The sequence below is a fragment of the Lissotriton vulgaris genome, chromosome 1_1, assembly GCF_964263255.1.
Source record: "Lissotriton vulgaris chromosome 1_1, aLisVul1.2, whole genome shotgun sequence".
In the NCBI taxonomy this organism is placed as follows: Eukaryota; Metazoa; Chordata; class Amphibia; order Caudata; family Salamandridae; genus Lissotriton; species Lissotriton vulgaris.
In genome coordinates, this window is record NC_141685.1 from 969,457,196 (window position 1) to 969,463,195 (window position 6,000).

Genomic DNA, 6,000 nt, shown 5'->3' on the forward strand with positions numbered 1-6,000 from the left:
ATAGCAGAGGTCATATGGCCATTGTCACCAAAGTTGTGATATGCCACAAGACCCACATTTGACATTGCTTAAGTGAGAGCTGGCTTTGCACACTGGCAACTGCGTGCACCTTAAAGCGCCACCACAGGCATTACTTGGCGCTATTCCACAGAGGACTGCATGTTTAAAGTGTTGTAGATTGCACCAGATATCTGAAGGAACCGACCCCCAGCATTGCGAAACTCTTTCAGCCATGGGTTCCTGTTCAAGACCAGAGCTGACAGCGACATGTTTATAAAAATCGTGTTAACACTGCAGTGAGTAGCAAATTCTCTAATACAACTGGTTCTTTGTAATTACTCTTGAACTACAGTCGCTCTGTTCCAGAAATTGTCTAATGGGATTAGAGTTGATCCTTTCTGATACCCGGACCGTTCCAGTCATTCACACTGATATAGTCAACTTGCTTTAAACAAGCATTGGCATAGTCAATCGTCTCGCCTTTGGCACTCTGGGGAAGATTTATGTTAACTGGCGCATCCCCAGGGATGCGCCAGTTAACATGCGCCACAGTGCGCCACAGCTCCGCCACATTTATAATGCGGCGCACTATGGTGCAAAAACGCCACAGAAGAGTGACGCATCTGTGCCGGAAATGTGGCGCATTGCTGGAGTTGCGTCGCAAGCGCGACGCAGCTCCAGCAAGGCTCGGGGGTACACCATGTGCACAATGCTGCGTCAAGACCTACGCCTGCTTCAAGCAGGCGCAAGATTTTGACGCAGCATTGCCCTGAAAGTGACTGAGTGAAATCTCATAGATTTCACTCAGCCACTTTCAGGAGGCGTTCCTGCGCAGGAACGCCTCCTTATGGCACAGTGCTTTACAACGTGACGCATCTCCTAGATGCGTCACGTTGTAAATAGGGTCCATCGTTTGCGCCGCAGTTGTGTCAAATAAAGTGACTCAATTGCGGCGCAAAGAGGCGCAACGGCCTCATAAATCTGCCCCCTTGTGTTTAGCCATGCAGCACATTAGCCATTAAAGACATCAAAGTTTGTGGTGAACCATCTATGATATACTGGCCCTGTTACTACCAGGCATTAATTAAAATCCTTTGATTGTGTTGGGATTCTGACGCATATGCACATTTGAGCAGGGTTGGAATTATGAGATGTGGCAATGAACTCTCTCCTAACCTTCGACTGTAATTAATAACGTTGGTCACTACATTCACAACTAAAGAAACGAGGCAAACTATATCTGATGAAAACGCAAACCGGAAATGGCCCCACAAACAAACACAAGTCATGAAATAAATTCAAAGTAAGTTCTAACAAGCATTTGCAATGCAACAGGTCTCGCATTAGTTAGAGTTAGAGATTTTTGCATTGTTTATATTTTGCTGGGTTTGTTGGTTGTTTTGTGTACTGAATGTGTTAGCTAACTACAGTTTTGTATGTTGCATAAATATATCCAGCACAAATGTTGTGTTTTTATAATGTTTTTATTAGACATACATTTTTGCTGCAATCAAGTAAATATTAGTTACTTTGCATGTATGCTAAGCGACAAATATTTTCGAAATAGCTTTTAGGTGACTAACACCTTTTTCGTGCAATCTTTTGTGCACTTAGTAGGCAGTGATGCATTTTGCATTTTTTATTGCACGCGCTAGTTTATCTCTCCCTTATATTTTTGTTTTATAGTCTCCACCAAGGCGAACTTTAAAACAGTTGCCACATAAATACTATAAATAATCCATCAGCATTAACACATTAATATATATACATTGCTTTGCTGTGAAAAAGTGTGTCTGGTTTAGCGCATAATTAGGAATTAAAGTAAACCATAAAAATAGTACGGATAAAAAAATCAAAGTGTCGAAATTTGCACTTCCATGGGGGCGGGGGGAGGGGGCTCTAATCATAAACCAACTGATTATACAAAATGTGGGGAGCAGTACAAAATGTATCTCAGCGAAGGTACCAGAATTCCTTGAGATGAGACTGGATGTGAATTCATCCAGTTGTCTGACTCCTGGAGGAATGTATTACTCATTAGTACACTGGGGGGACTTCTACCATACCTCAAGCATAAACCCCACTCTACCCTCTACTGACAAGGCAGACACCCAGATGGACACTGACTTCAAGCACAGCACATGGCCAGGCCATGAAGCTTCACTCAAGGGGTAGACAGCAGGATGAGCAGAGACCATCCTGACAGGTCCAGCATCCCAAGGTCACCGAACTGTTCTAGTTCTGCCTCAAAAACACAAAGTGCTCTAAAGGAGCTGTTAGATGACACAGAAGTAAAGTACTACTGGATTATTAATTATAACGCATGTTTACAATACACAGAGTATCACTTTGGAATACCCTTCCCATTTCTGTCTTCTTTTAGCAACCTCTTTCAGAGGCTTTCAAGACCAACCAAGTGTTGTGATGCACAGAGTGCACAATACAACTTCCCCACTAACTTTTCTATAAGCAAGTGATGATGTGGGAAGTAATAAAGTCAATGTAAATTAAAATCTACCACAAAGGCCCTCACTACGAGTGGTCTCTTAATTCCGATGGGGGGCGGGGCTGGTGACAGTTACTGGCCCACATGGAATTCTGAGATATTTGGAAACAACGCACGTCTCTCAACTTTCACTTGGAGATTTCCATGTGAAAGTCTGCCCCAGAATGAGGAGTTGCTGAGGGAATCATACCTTGAGTTACCGATTCCGTGATAATTCCTCATTTCTGAATGGACTCTCAAAGTCCAACTCCAAATGGGCAAGATTTTCACCACATCTAGGAATTACCGGCTCCAGGGAAATTGGGAAACTCCATGGGTGGAGAAAATTCACCATGAGGGCCAAAGTGGGCAAAACCATAATTCAGCAACTTGGGTTTTTCATCTTTCTCTCCTTCAGTACACGTTTTGGAAGCCATAAAACCATGCAGTTAACCACGAGCTTGACCTGCCAATTGTATGAGCACACAAATCAAATATTCTATGAAAAGAAGATGGCTGCAGAGACAAGTTGGAGACTGGCTGGTGAGAGGTTACAGAGCTGCAAGGGCCGACGGACAGAAACATCCATCCGGTGCTCAGTCCATCCGGTGCTCAGTGACAGCTCACCATCTGAGCGACACATGTCAAGAGTGGGATCTGAGGCTGCAGCAAATTACACCTGAGCCTATTACTTTCAGATCCAGAAAAGAAAAAAAACTGGGGCACGCTGGTGGTGAACCTGGCCGCTCTGATCTCCATTGTAACAGAAAAGCAAAATGACATGCTGAAATGAAAATCATTAATGATGGATGGCAGAGGTGCCTGAGTTGATAGTGCTTTTGAATTATGAGGGGAGCATCGTAGGACCAAAAAAAACATTAGAAAACCCCTGCCTTCCACAGGTCTCTCCCTCACCTCCTACCCAGACACAATAGGGCCGGTTCCTAATTGTTCACCGTGTTTTCAAACGCTGGCTTCACCGAGCATGTTTTTTGGGAGTGAAAAACACAAAATATGTCTAGGTTTCGGTTTTAGAAGGCAGCTCTGAAGCTCCCTTTGACAGCACTGGAGAACATATTTTCTCTATTGGCACAAGTAAATTTTTACCAGAATCGAAAAAAAAAATAGTTTATTGTGGTAGCCTGGGGATACGAACATGTTCTATTTACGATATTCAGTTGAAAATACTGTTTGTTCTATTCCCATTCACCGCACACCATGCCAGAGTTGAAAGGCCACAACAGGATAGAAATTGTAAAAAAAAACAAAAAACGAGTGGTGCGCTGTCACAGCGAGCCATGTGGTTTCAATTATTGCGCCTGTGTCTGGGCACGATAATTGAAACCGGATGGCAGGGGTGCGCGTAATAGACACCAATAGGCCATGGGCGGAGCAATGCGCCCGCCTTTGGCCAATTGCGTGCTGTCTTTGATAAAAAGACGCACGCAAAGGCCAATAACAAGGGCCAAAAGGAAAAGCAAATGCAGAGGCGTGTGGAATTTCTAGGTCCGTTTTCAAACCCCCTACATGAGGTCTCTTGATGCGCAAGCAGTGCTGCACACTGCAACCCTAGGTGCATGACCTAAAAAGGCAAAATATTATTTGTACCATGGCCAATAACGGGATTAGCATGTTTTAGTTGTGCGCAGATTACAACAAAGGCGTCGCTCTGTGACGTAAAGAAAGCATGAAAGGGGTTTCCTGGTAGATGATGTCACAGTACATCTCAAACAGCCACGGCCCGGCCCGTGGAGGGAGATAAGGTAGGGCAGGAAGGCGGGGAGGGGCAGGGCGGGGGTGCAAAAAATCGGAATATGGAGAATTGGAGGTAAGTAAACAATTTAAATAATAAAAACGAATTTCGTAGCGCGCACTGCATCGCATTTTGCGATGCAGGGCGCGCTCTGAAATTCATTTTATTTATTCAATTGTTTACTTACCTCCAATTATCCATATTCCGGGTTATAGCACCCCCCACCTTCCTTCCGAATCCCCACCGTAACTCCCTCCACGGGCCGCGGCTGAATTCTCAAAAGACAGGCTGGGCATCATCAAGCCAAAGTCATTGTAAGATGGAACTATTGAGGTCAAGTCTAGGAGTTTTAAATCCGGTTCTTTCTCGCCCCTTTCTGTGAATACTGCAAGTAAACTGGCATGGCCCCAGGGCTCGCTGTGGAAACGGTGAAGAGGGCAATGTGTCATGATGCTCCTGACAGTAGTGAGTAAAGCTTATTAAGCCAACAGGAAATGATACCGTTTTGCCTATTGCAAGACACCAGCCTATAAAAAGAAAGGAAGGTGTGGTAATGTGTTTTGTTGTGTTTGCCGATGACCAGAGCACATTACTGGAAAGGCCTTTAGATAAGGAGAAACTACCTGGTGAAAGGATTGAACACATTTTCGAAACATTTAAGTAGTAGAGACAAATAGCTGGTTCATTGGGTCTGTCAACAATACAGAAATAAGTTGATTTGCTGCACAGTAACACTGAACCTCTCCATGACACTTTAAACCTCTCCATAGATGCAGAGCTTTGACATGGGTCAGCCTTTTTATTTACAGCCTTAATAAGAGATGCGTGGGAGGGGAAAGTGTCAAGGAAAAAAACCCTGCCCCGTCACCTCATCCGCGGTAAGCATTCACCGCAGGCTCTCACTGACAGGAGGAACCTGTCCTCCAAAGAAAGGGGTGAAGCAGGGGATTGGACGCGACCACGGAGCAGCGGACAATAGAGGGGGAATTGTCGGGTCCGGCCGCCGGCCTTCAGCACGAGCGAGCTGGGCCCGCCATGGGAGGGGCGCTCGGAGCTGTGGGCATGAAGGCATGTGCTCATGGGCCCGGTCCCTGCTCAGCCAGGTGCTGACCGGTGAACACAAACGGGACCCCCTAGTGCCTGGTTTAACTCACAACCATTAGCAAGGGGCAGCATTTCTTTCCGCCCAGGGCGCTATCTTGGCAAAGGCCGGCTCTGCCTGCAGGTTACATTGGCCTGGCGGGGGCCACTGAAGGCAGTAAGGCTCTGTGGCCGGTTGACCGATGTCCTAAAAAGGCACCGCCCCATCGCCAATGCCGGCCTTCCCACCCCATCGCTGTGCGTAGGTAACACAATAATAACGTCACCAATTACCACAAGTTACAATGAAACGTTCACTTAAATGTTCAATTATATCACAAGATACTATGAAGAAGAAAAAATCTTCTCACCTTGTGCAGTCTCTGCCGGGAGCTGCTGTCTCTGTTCGGGTGGCTGAGTCACTCTCGTGGACCAAGAGCGCGCTATTTAAGGTGCCGGGGAGGGGCGGGGCCAGCTAAGGTGGAGGAGTGACTGACAGGAGGTGAATGACATCAGAGACAGAGGGGGTAGTGAAGGTGATTGCGTAAAATCAGGGAGGAACGGGGCTTTAAGTGGGATGAAAAAATGGTTTGTCTCTCAAAGGGGCGCGATTGATGTAATTAAGGATGTGGCTTAAAAGCTCAGAAACTGAAAATCTGTGCTTAACATAGTGTACCGCCAA

General features: G+C 45.8%; 1 protein-coding gene across 1 annotated transcript in view; it reads right to left on the minus strand.

Annotated features, from left to right (window-relative positions):
- Positions 1 to 5,787, minus strand: part of LOC147748308 (coagulation factor XI-like) — a 62,072-nt gene extending 56,285 nt beyond the window's left edge. The window contains exon 1 of the mRNA XM_086960095.1: positions 5,690 to 5,787. The gene's annotated coding sequence lies outside the window, so the exon portion shown is untranslated. The remainder of the gene's footprint in view (positions 1 to 5,689) is intronic.
- Positions 5,788 to 6,000: the final 213 nt, after the last annotated feature.